The following is a 12,425-nucleotide window of genomic DNA, read 5'->3' as shown; positions in this document are numbered from 1 at the left end:
GATCTCTTCGTTTTCTTCTGCATGAACGTCAGCTCTAATTTCTAACTGTCCCTTTCTCGGCTCCGGAGTTTCAGGAGGAGTCTCGAGATCTTGATCTGACCCTACTTGGCCTATGTCCTGATCAGGTGTGTTGTGGCTTTCGTTGACCTGACCTGCTTCTTCTATTTCTGACTCACCTGGACTATCCCACTCACTGTCTAAGTAAGAATATTTCCGGGTTCGTATTGGATCATGAACCGGTTCGTCGGCGGGATACCATTCAACGTCTCGACTTGTGCTCGGCAGTTCGATGTCAGCTAGCTCCGGACTTTCTTCCTCGGAGGTCTCTTCAGCTGTGCTGCCTTCAGCTCCAGTCGCGTTTTCTCCAGATACCCGCTTTGTGTGGCTGGCGTGGATCCACTTCGGTACACCAGCGCACTTCACAGCAGTGGTAGTGACGAGGATCACTTGTCGTCGCTTTCCCCACCTTGGCTTCAGGCAACTGCTCCGGGTGTGTTTCTTTAACACCACCCAGTCTCCTGGCTGCAGATTGTGTGCTGGAGTCTTTGGCCACTCGTCTTCTGTCTCTCCAATCTGCTGAGAGAGAGAACGCACTTGGTCACCCAGCTGCTTGCAGTATTCTAGCACCATATCATCAGAAATGCTTAGCAGTTTGTTTCCGGGTACCCATGCCTGGCGCATCACTCTTCCCATCAACACTTCATGGGGACTTAGGCCAGTCTTTCGATTCGGGATACTTCTCAAACTCATCAGCACCAGGGGTAAAGCTTCTATCCAGTTCATTTTTGTGGAATCACACATTTTGCCCAGTCTGGACTTCAGAGTGCCATTTATTTGTTCCACTACCCCAGAAGCCTCTGGGTGGTAGGCACAGTGCAATCTTTGCTTCATTTTGAATGCTCTACAGAGTTCCAATAGGACATCGTTGGCAAAATGCCCACCTTGGTCCGTTTCGATCGTCTCTGGGATCCCATACCTAGGTATCAACTCCCTGAGCAACAATTTTGCTGTGGTGATAGCGTCATTTTTCTTAGCTGGATATGCTTCCACCCACCTGGAGAATAGACATACTATGACTAAGACATATCTATATCCTTTGCATCTGGGCATGGTTATGAAGTCTGCCTGTATTCTAACGAAGGGACCTACTGCCTTTCCAATAGTACTCTGTTTCACTACAGTCTTCTTTCCTGCATTGAATTGCTGACACACTAGGCACCTCTGGCAAAGCCTTTCCGCCTGGTCCCTGAACTTTGAATTACAGAACACTTGCTCAAACACCCGACACATCGCGTCTCTTCCCATATGTGTTGGCTCATGTATCATTCTGACCATGGGGTCGATCAAGCTATCAGGCAATACAGGCACCCCAGCCGGATTTACCACCACACCATCTTCTCGCAATTCGCATTCCTTTGCGGCCCACCTGCCTTTTTCTTGCCTGTCTGTGGCTTGTTGTATCTCCTTTAATTCTTCCCACGTTGACACATTATCAAACAACATAAGTTGGCAGCTGGTTCCATCCCACAGGGCAATTTGCAGGGACATTTGGTGTCGGGCACAAAACTGTGCAATTTGGTCAGCGTACCTATTACCGGCAGTCACATCATCATTTCCAGATCTGTGAGCCGCACACTTGACCACAGCCAATTCTTTGGGTAATTGGATAGCTTCCAGTAAGTCATGCACCACCTTCCCATTTCGGATAGGTGTGCCTGAGGAAGTCATGAATTCTCTTTGTAGCCACAATTGGCCGAAGTCATGAACAACCCCGAAACAGTACTGACTGTCTGTGAAAACAGTAATTCTTTTGTTCTTTCCCCTCTTGCATGCTCGAGTTAACGCGATGAGCTCTGCCACTTGTGCAGATTTCACCTCGCGCATGTAAGATGCCTCGACGACTCCTGTCAGTGTAACCACAGCATAGGCAGCACTCAGACTCCCACTCTCATGTCTCAAACACGAGCCATCCACAAACATTGTTTTATCCCCGTCACGTAGTGCTATTTCACGAATGTCAGGACGGGGCTTGGTGCTGTATTCAGTCAGATCGATGCAATTATGTTCCCCTTCCTCATCAGAGTCCACATCCCGAGGGACGGGTAACAGTGTCGCAGGGTTTAGGACATTGCACCGGGAAATAGTTACATTTTCAGCACCAATCAAAATTCTCTCATACTTAGTCAGCCGACTAGGTGTGAGGTACTGGGTCTTAGTTCTAGTCAGTAGGATGACAACAGAATGAGGAACATAGACAGTGACGGGATGTCCCATGACAATGTTCTCACTCTGTTCCAGACTGACGCAAGTAGCAGCAACGGCTTTTAAGCAGCCAGGCAGTCCAGCAGCCACTGGATCTAGGGTGGCCGAAAAGTAGGCTACTGGTCTTCTGACTGATCCGTGCTCCTGGGTCAGGACCGAAAGAGCACAATTCTCTCTCGTGTCACAGAACAGCTCGAAGGGCTTATTGTACTCAGGCATACCTAATGCAGGTGCGGTACATAGACAGTTTCTCAGAGTTACCCAAGCATTCATGCTTTCACTGTCCCAGTGGACGGGGTCTTCCACTCCTTTCCTTGTCATATTTATCAGGGGTCGGGCTAGAGCTGCAAATCCTACAATCCATTGTCTGCAGTAACCCACAACTCCCAAGAACATTCTCACCTCTTTCTGGGTGGTGGGCAGTTCCATTGCTTTAATTATTTTGATCCTTTCGGTAGTGACCTTCCTGATTCCTTTTTCTATCTGGTGCCCCAGATATTTTACTGAGTTTTTACAGAATTGTAATTTGTCAGGCGACACTTTATGTCCTCCTTTTCCTAGGTGATTCAGCAAGGCAATTGTGTCAGTGACACAGTCAGACTGGGTTTTAGATGCCACTAACAGGTCATCTATGTACTGCACCAAAACAGACTCTCTCGGCAGCACTAGGGATTCAAGGCACTTTTTCAGTATCTGGTTAAAAATCGACGGACTTTCGGTGTACCCCTGGGGGACACGATTCCAGACATAGATATGGCTGTCAAATTCAAAACTGAAAAGGAACTTGCTTTCAGGATGCAATGGGATGGAAAAGAATGCGTGGCACAGATCGATGACAGTGAACCATTCTGCGTTCCAGGGAATCTGGTAGAGTATCACTGCAGGGTTGGGTACAATAGGACAGCAAGGCACAACAATTTGGTTTACCTTGCGCAAATCTTGCACCACCCGGTACTTCCCACTAGGCTTTTTGATCCCAATGATAGGCGAATTACAGGGGCTGCTCAACACTTCTTCTATTATTTCTGCTTCGAGCAGCCTCGTGATTTCAGTCGCTACTCCTGCCTTCACTTCTGCACTCATTTTGTACTGTCTGGTTTTGGGGTATACAGCATTAGTTTTTATTGCTATTTTAACTGGGTCCACATTTGCCATTAGGCCTACATCTTTTCCTGTGAAATCCCACACTTCTGGTACTACTCTTAGCTGGAGTTCCTCAGGTAAATCCTCAATTGTCAAAGGCTTGATATCAGCATCTTGTCTGACTAACATCAGTTTGTACAGGCCATCTTCATCGGGGGTCTGAATTTCAACGCCATTTGGTGTGCAGAAAATGGTACAACGCATCTTGCACAACAAATCACGTCCTAGTAGGTTTACAGGACTGGAATCACAGACCACAAATCTGTGCATTTCCTTGAAATTTCCTATAGAAATCTCCATTGGTTCAGTTACAGGGGTACTTATTATCTGATTCGAGACTCCCACTACTTGGATTGCTTCTCCCGAGAGGGGTAGGTTAGGAACATCCACTGTTCTTACAGTAGATCTGGTAGCACCAGTGTCCAACAGAAAGGTGACGTCTTTGCCTTCAACCTTTCCTTCAATGTATGGTCCAGTCTGGTCTACCGGTAAGGAGGCGCCAAGTACGCACTCCTCATCCTCCCCTCTCAGGCCCCGTCAATCTTGATCTTCACAAAGGAAGGTGTCATTTAGCAAGTACTGTGGAATGACTGCATTTCTTTCACTCTCAACCTCCCATTCTTCCGCCCTCTCATTCTGCTGACCCTGACTCTTAAAATTCTGTCTAGGAGCGCGAGGTACTGGAGGTAATTTTACCTGTTGCTGGGTTTTTCTTGTCCCCTCTTTCGGCACCTGTGGATTTAAACCATTTACAGGGGCATTACCGGCCTGTAGGTGTGGACACTCGTCTCTCCAATGCCCCATCTGGCCGCACCCATGGCACGGAAACTTTTTCATGGCCTCTTCACGACTCATTTTAGGTCTGGGCTTTCCTCCCCCCCCAGAATTGGTATTCGGAACATTATTATCAGAAGTCATTTTACTTAACTGTTTTTCTTGCTGTTCAGCTAATTTTACCTGTGCCCACATCACTTTCTCCTTGAGGGCTTTCTTTTTATTTTCGATTTCATCTTCGCAGTATTTTGCATATTTCAGGACATCATCTATGGGTTTTCCCTGCCAACTGATTTTGTTATCTCAAATCCATTGTGAGATTTCAGGCCTTAATCCTAGCACAAACCTATAACTGAAATGCGTCATGTCTTTCATGTCTACATTATCGATACCACTGTAAGTTTTGAATACCTGCAGTAATCTTTCATAAAATGAATGCACCGTCTCATCACGTTCTTGGGTGGTTCTATCTATTCTGGTCCAATCTGTTTCCTTTGCTGGCACCTTTTTCTTTAGGTACTGGATGACCTGGTCATATTTCCTCATTACATCCGGGGAAGGGGCCCCCGTTCTCTCATCTCTGGGATATTCATCATTAGGCCAATCAATTTCTATCTTACATTCGGTCCACAGATCTACAGGGACCACAATGTCGAAAAACCCATCCAGGTCTTTCAGCAGGCATTTCTGAACTTTTATGAAACGTTCTACCTGTCTGTACCAGTCAACTGGTTTCTCACGTAATTTCGGGAAGTCGTTTGTAAATGACACAATGTCTTGTCTGGACCAAGGGACATGGACATATTTCCCTCCCGGGACCTCTCTCATGGGGCACAATTTTTCTGTTGGGGTTACTTCCTTCAATACGAATTCTGAAGTTACGGACCCAGCCCTGCTGCCTTCCTTTTTCTTTGCCCACCTGGTTCTCCATTTCCCCACTTCGCCCCATTTCTGCAGGATTTTCAACAACTCTCTTACTTGGATCTGCTTTCCCATCACATTCAGGCTTTCTAAATCCTTGTCTGAGAAGTCTACTCTGTAAGGTTTCTGAAGAACTTTGGAGCGACTAACATCAACTCCCATTTCTGTTGCGGCATCCATTATCTTTTCATGGAGCACTCTAGCACTCCGGGTAAGATTTTTACTGATGAATAGTAACTCTTCTTCATTATACGAGCTCAGGCGCTCAACTCCCACGTTCCCAGCCATCATTTCTTCTATTTCTATTCTTAATTTATATATTTCCAATGCTTTAGGTTGGGGAGCGGTCTCCTTCTCTATCTCCTTTGTCCATCTGTCTAATTCTTCAGGGGAAACTAAAGAGGCGTTCCTGATTCCAGCTGCACTCTCAATCACCACTTCCTTTTGTCTGGGCTGACTTCTTGTCCCTACTACACTGGCCCTTGACTCCCTTATGGGCAGATCCATCAAACTTCCAGATTCACATTCACTTTCCTGATCCTCCTCTATGAATGCTTCCTTCCTCGGGGTCTGGAAGCTAGGAGTAGGCAGTATTGGGGTGATAACAGGAGGAAGGGGACTAGTCAGGTCATTTTTATACATTGGGATAGCAGGACCAATAGTTACCGGAATGGTCAAGGAATCAGGATGGGGATGCATCTGTGCAATGGTTCTGACTAATTCCTCTCGCTGTTTAGTCAGGGCTTCTCTCTCTTTTTCCTGCAACCCCCTTTCAACAGAATTGCCATGCAATACCTGGGGTACTAAGGATGGATATATACTCGGGGCAGTCGGGGCAACCAATCGAGGGGGACTTTCCCCGAATGGCTGATAATTCGGGACTGTGGACTTAGGTCTGCAAAACTCATCCCTTCCACTATATTTACTGCTTGTAGCTGTCCCGTCTGAATCACTTTCCCTCCTACTTCGGGGGTAATTGGTAACAGAATTTTGAGAATGCACCGAATCTGATTCTGCTACATAGGGAGGTGGATCCTTCATTAACAAGTCTTCCAGGTGTTCATCTTCTGTGTCCCCCATAGGTGCTAGGTGATGGGTCTTTTCTTTCCTTTTTCCTCTTTTCTCCTCTAATACCCCCATCATGGGGAACAGCCCTTCTGTTAACATAGACTGCCTCCACTGTTTCATTTTCTGCTCTTTGGTTGGCGTTGGAAGTCTGGGATACCACTTACTCACTCCCTTATCCATTCGGGGTTTATCTCGCTCTGCAGCCTCAATCTCCCATTCCTCCAAAGCTTCGTACTGGGTCAACCTAGGTCTAGGGTGTAATTCATTCATGCGGGTCCTTAAGTTAAACAGGATCCGACCATTGAATGTACCTTCAACAGGGAATGCTAGGACTCCGTCATCTTCAGTATACTTTGCCCAATTTTCTAGCCAGACACAAGTGTGATATCCTTTATCAAACAACATGAATGAGGCAGGGGTATTTGGCGGGGGAATGAGTACGCCTTCCCTCGTTCTAATGGGCTTGTCAGTTTTGAAAAAATTCTTTACTTTATCCGAGAATGACAATTTTCTCTTTATTCCATACATCATGTGCGGTCTACCTCGTATAAGCTGATCCTTATGAAATCCTAGATGCTTTGGATTCGGTATGAAATCTGGATACCACATGCAACTCTCCAGACTCTCTTCTAACTCGGCTTGATTAATTTTGTTTACTTTTGTGCTTCCAATGCTAGCGCGACTTTTATTTCGCACCACCCAATCAGGTCAGAGAATACAAATACTGTTAACCAATGAGTGCGCGGCCTTTTCGCAAGACAGAGTCTCACGCTTCGGCACTCACCCCTCCTTTACAAATTCAGCTCCGCTACCCACCCGCTGTTTTGACCAATACCAGCGCGGCACGGAGTGACGTCAGAGCAGCTCTCCGACTGACTCCCTCCTTCACAAGGTAACGGAAACTTTTTACTCTCTCTAAAGTGCGAGTGCAAGTTTTAGTCAATAACACACAACGTTTGCCACTATGTCTGAGTGTTCTAAAGAGAGAAAAGACTTTTCTTTCGCTACTAGTAAACCACTTCTGTCTACTTTTCATTCACTCTGGATAGACTTCTTTGCCTGTCCCTTCACACTAGTAACCTAGAACCCGTTATTCTTCTGGCTCATCCACCTTAGTCGGGGATATGTACTGAGCCAGGATTTCACCAGCGAACTATTTTACTTACCAGACAAGCCTCGGAGACCCTACTACTCCTTCCGTATACGACCCTTACTAGGTGATATCGCAATGAAAGTTTTATAATGGACTCGTAGCTACCATTCACTCCAGAAACAAAGGTCCTAATTAGTGCTTCCAGTTATCCTTAACCCTGCACTAATACCTCAAACTTAATGACTTCAACAGCTAACCGGATTCTACTCACCGTTAGCTAAAATACTTCCCCGGGGATTCGGACTACACTGAACATTTACAAACAATTCTGGGTTAGTTCAACATGCAATATTTATAGCAGAAATGCAAAATCATGCACATTCACATATAAAAACACATTTCAAAAAAATTTTGTAAAAAATACAGTAACAATCAGCAGCACGTTTTTATATTCACGGTTTGTTTATGACTTATCCTGTCTACCTAATCTAACTAGTCCAAACCATCCTCTGGCTGCCAGAAATTACTGCTAGAGCGCGCAGTTTTCCCCAGGTCACCCGAGTTACCAATTCTTTCACACGCACTGGGCCCTTGGCGTGAAAATACTTTTTATCATCACACTAATTTGTTTGGGTGATCCGGGTGAGGATTTCTCCTCTTGCGCGCTGCTAAGAGTAATAAAGTTTGGATTTACCTCTGCTTACCATGTACCTGACTTACCACAGGCACAATTCTTACGACGGACCTGGAGCTATTAGGGAAAACAGTAGACAGGCCTAACATCCAATACACTTTAAAATCAGTAATATACTTTCCACAATTCTGTAAAATGACCACAGACACCTGATGAAGTCAACGAAACTTTATATAAGAATTCAAAGAGAAGATGCCAAGATAATAAGCGATACACAGAGTAATATATCAAACATTAAAATCAACACCAATAGGTAACTTTGTATTAAAATTAAGACCATTAGGATATATGGGGAACTAAAGGTAGACGTTTTAGAACACAACCAGTCACTGCAACTTTTACTAGAACGTAGGATTTGGGATGAGACCTAGAACATGTACTTAACCTAAGTATTTAAGCTATTCTTGCTAAATTCACTGCAAACCACTAAAGGAAAGGGGAAAAAACGGGAACATGCTATGGTTTCATAAAATCACTGAATTTCTAAAGGATGGGGGGAGAGAAGGAACCAACTAAAATTCAGACACATATAATGCAATGGCAATTGAGCAATAACACAGGTAAGAATGCTTTTACCAGATCAGAAAAAGAGAGAGAGAGAGAGACACGTAAACCCACAATCTATATTTACCTAGTTCAGATTGAAGACCAACCCTGGCCACGGGTCAGTTGGGAAGACGGGGACAGGGACCCTCAGAAAGGAATGCCAGAATGCGAGCAGGTACAGCTCACGGACAGTAAGGACAGGATACCCCTCAGGTTCGGGTCAAGGACTGGGCCTCCCAGGGTACGACCAACACCCACAGCTTCGGACAGCAACGCCTGCGTTACCCCCTCCTGCAAGTAATCCGCCAGAAACCCTGATTGGATTTTCGAATTCCCCAGCAAAGTGCTTCGCCAGCACTTAGGATTTTCCACCCCTTAGGAGATTGTGGAAAGTATGGACAAAGTGCTCCGCAGCACTTTCAGAATGAGCACCTATTGAGATCGTAGGGTCAGTGACAGGTCTGCTACTCGGACAAGTCGGACAATTTTCCTAAGCTAAACTAGGGTAATTATACAGTTTTGGGGACCCTTAGACCACCCACTAATGTTGCAAGTGACAGTTTCCCACATTGTGATTGGTCAGGAGAGGTGGTGCGGTCATTACCACCTCCTAGAATTCAGTTTTCCCATGTTTAATATTCAATTTTACACACCCGCCCCCCGGGTTTACGTTCCCATGCATAGAATACAGCAGTACAGGACAGTTTTCAATAGGTAGCAACAGTATTGCTTCTTTCAAGGTAAGACTCCGTATTCCCAGCGATGTTCCCAGGCGCATTGTGCTTCAGGAGCCAGCTGGCTAGATTTAGCTTCTGCGCAGTTGGAACTTTCTCCGGTCATGTGACGGTGCCCAGCAGAGCTTCAAGTATGGCTCCGCTCATGATTGCCCCAGCCCACAAAGACGCGGTACATGAAAAGTAAGCGAAAACAAATTAAAATCATACATAAAAATGATCGCACTGTATACCAAGATAAAACTCAACCAACCCTTACTCTATAATGACTATAGCGTTAAAGATTAGTGCGAAAAGACAGATAGGCTTAAAGCTGCTGCAGTAAGCAGAGAGCGTGGTGAGAGACAAGCAGCCATATTTAGCATCAATGCGCATGAGCACAGAATCCCTCCAGAATGCGAGTGCGTCACATCACATGGGTATGACCGACGCATGCGCAGACTGAATTTCGGCAAAGCAGCCATTTTCAGTGCAAGCTTCGTTTTAGTATGAAAAGACAAACAAGCAAGCATCCTGGGGACACCCGCGTGTTGGGAAAAATGCTTTATAAGTGACGAATAACGAGGTTAATATTATTATGCAGTTTAGACAAGGGTTTTGCATACGAGCAAGGCGCTTTACGGGCAAATCCTTGCTCCATCAAACTTGACATGGCAAGTAAAAAAACATAAAAAATCGATCAATTGATCAACTGTAAAACACAATTTGTCATTTATGTTTTGGAATGTCCGTGCTCTTTGAAGTACATTGGAAGCACCAAAAAGGAACTAAAAGTGCGTATCATGGAGCACGTCCGGGCCACTATTAATCCAGATCGCAGAAACGCAATGGCCAAACACATGGAAAAAGAACACAATGGCAATGGCAAGTGGAATAGAATTGATCAAATTCCGTGGGTGGCAGCTCTGTGCGAGGAGGAGGCTGTTTCCAGCTGTCTCTTTTCTGAACAGGACTGTCGTAAGGTGATTATCCTCTACTCGGACTTTAAGGTCTAAAAAGTCCGTCGTAGCTCTATCAATGTGGCTTGTGAAGGTTAAGTTAAAATCATTAACATTGAGAATGTCAACGAACTCTAAGGCTTCATCCTCACTGCCTTCCCAGATGATGAAAATATCATCAATATACCGGAGCCATGTACGTACTCTGGTCCGGTATTGATGAAGGTGCCTGCCTACCTGCTCCTCCCACCAGCCCAAAGCAGGTACCCATCGAAGTACCGAGCAATTCATGGTAAATGCTGCCATTGAATAGGAAATAATTCTGGGTAAGACAAGTGTGTATCATATCCAGTTGCATTTCTGTATGGAACAAATAAGAGACTGATCTGCTGATAAAGTCCGAGTGGAAGATAATCACCTTATGACAGCCCTGTTCAGAAAAGAGACAGCTGGAAACAGCCTCCTCCATGCACAGAGCAGCCACCCATGGAATTTGATCAATTCTATTCCATTTGGAGAACTATTGAGGGCCAAGAGAAACTGTTCGAAACCAGAAGACTTTGAGCACGAAAAGATGGTCATGTGTGAAAGATTCAGAACCAGAGGTTACAGTAAGAAATGTATCTCAGCAGCTGTCAAGAAAGTGTACGCAAGAGAGTCAACCCAAAATGATTTAGCGAAAGAAGGGGAGAACCAGGAAACAGTCAGGTACATCACAGACTATAATTTGCAATCTAAAGATGTCAGAGGTGCGATTAGTAAATTCTGGAATGCCTTGCAAACTGACAAGGACATAAATACAAGCATCCTAGAATTCCCACAAATAACCTACAGAAAACCCATGTCACCTAAAGACAAAGTATGTCAGACTCTGATTGCCAACAAAAAGAGAAATAATCCTGTACAGGGATTTTTTGTCTGTGGTCGTTGCAAAGCTTGCAAGTACAGCCACAACACAAAAGAAGTGAAGCTGTCTGAATACTGTGCCCCCTTTAAAATGATGAAACATGTCTTCTGCCACACAGATTTTGCTGTCCATGCACTCAGGTGCCCATGCAACAAATTCTATGTGGGCAGTACCATCAAACCGGCCAAAGTGAGGGTCCTACAACATCTCAGGTCTATAAAAAACGTGGATAAACAATACCCATTCGCCAGGCATTTTGCAACTCACCATCAGAGTAACAGCAGTCTGTTATCCTTTACAGTACTGGATCACATTCCAGTAAGAGAGAGAGGGGGTAACAGATTACAAGAACTGAGATGCCTTGAATCAAGGTTCATTAATAAGTACCAGACCATGCAACCCCTTGGCCATAATTGCGATGAGGCACTAGGGGTACACCTTGTATGACAAATGTGAATTGAATGTAATTTGTTTTTTGCCTGTTAAATCACACCTGCCTCAATGACCTTAAGTTTTTAGATGTATGAATGTGCACAAATCACAGTTGAATGTGAGATATATTCACGTCTGCCTTTTATCTTTTCACTGCAGGAACCCTTTCTATTAATTTGGGAGAATTTAAGACACAGCACGTGAAAGACAGAGAGGCTGGAGCAAAGTTTATTTAATATCAAGTATATGATTGGAATATTTGGATTGAATAATCCCATGGCACTGCTTGAAGGAAGGCAGTTAGACCGGCATATGGACGAAGTAGATTGTTCAAACGCAAGGCACCACTTAAAACTGAGATAATGTGCGACACGCGGCAAGAGTATAATAGTTAATGCATAAGCCCACTGAGGCTAGAACACAGACTGAAGCATGTAGTTTGCGTCTTGTGCATGGTGAACAAATTTGACTAAGCACTTACCAGCCCACTGGGGCTGAATTTTGATAATGAAAAAAAGTGGAACACCAGCCTTATGCACTAGGCAGAAGGATGCCTGTTACTTTTGAGGTTGCAAGTTCGAATCACGGCTTTGCTAAACCCAACTCCAATCAATCGTTACAATTTTGTCGGATTATCGGCGGTAACCTTAGTATTTACATATGCATTGTATTATGATTTACATGAAATGTTATTTGATATGCTTTAGCTTGCTGCCTTATACTGTGAGTCTGTTTTCATAGCTCCAGACATTTTGTAATACGGGTAGTCTGCTTTCTGTGTCCACAAAATGAGAAGTCACTAGATTTGCATTTAAACTGTATTGTAAACAAGCACCAACATTCGTGAACAAGGGGACCCAGTTCCCGAAATGCGCCGAGTGCGTTGTAAATAAAACACAATATCTGAACTAAG

This window comes from Lissotriton vulgaris, chromosome 5 (genome assembly GCF_964263255.1).
Source record: "Lissotriton vulgaris chromosome 5, aLisVul1.2, whole genome shotgun sequence".
Taxonomy (NCBI): domain Eukaryota; kingdom Metazoa; phylum Chordata; class Amphibia; order Caudata; family Salamandridae; genus Lissotriton; species Lissotriton vulgaris.
The sequence above is the reverse complement of the archived record's forward strand: the minus strand, read 5'-3'. Positions refer to the sequence as shown.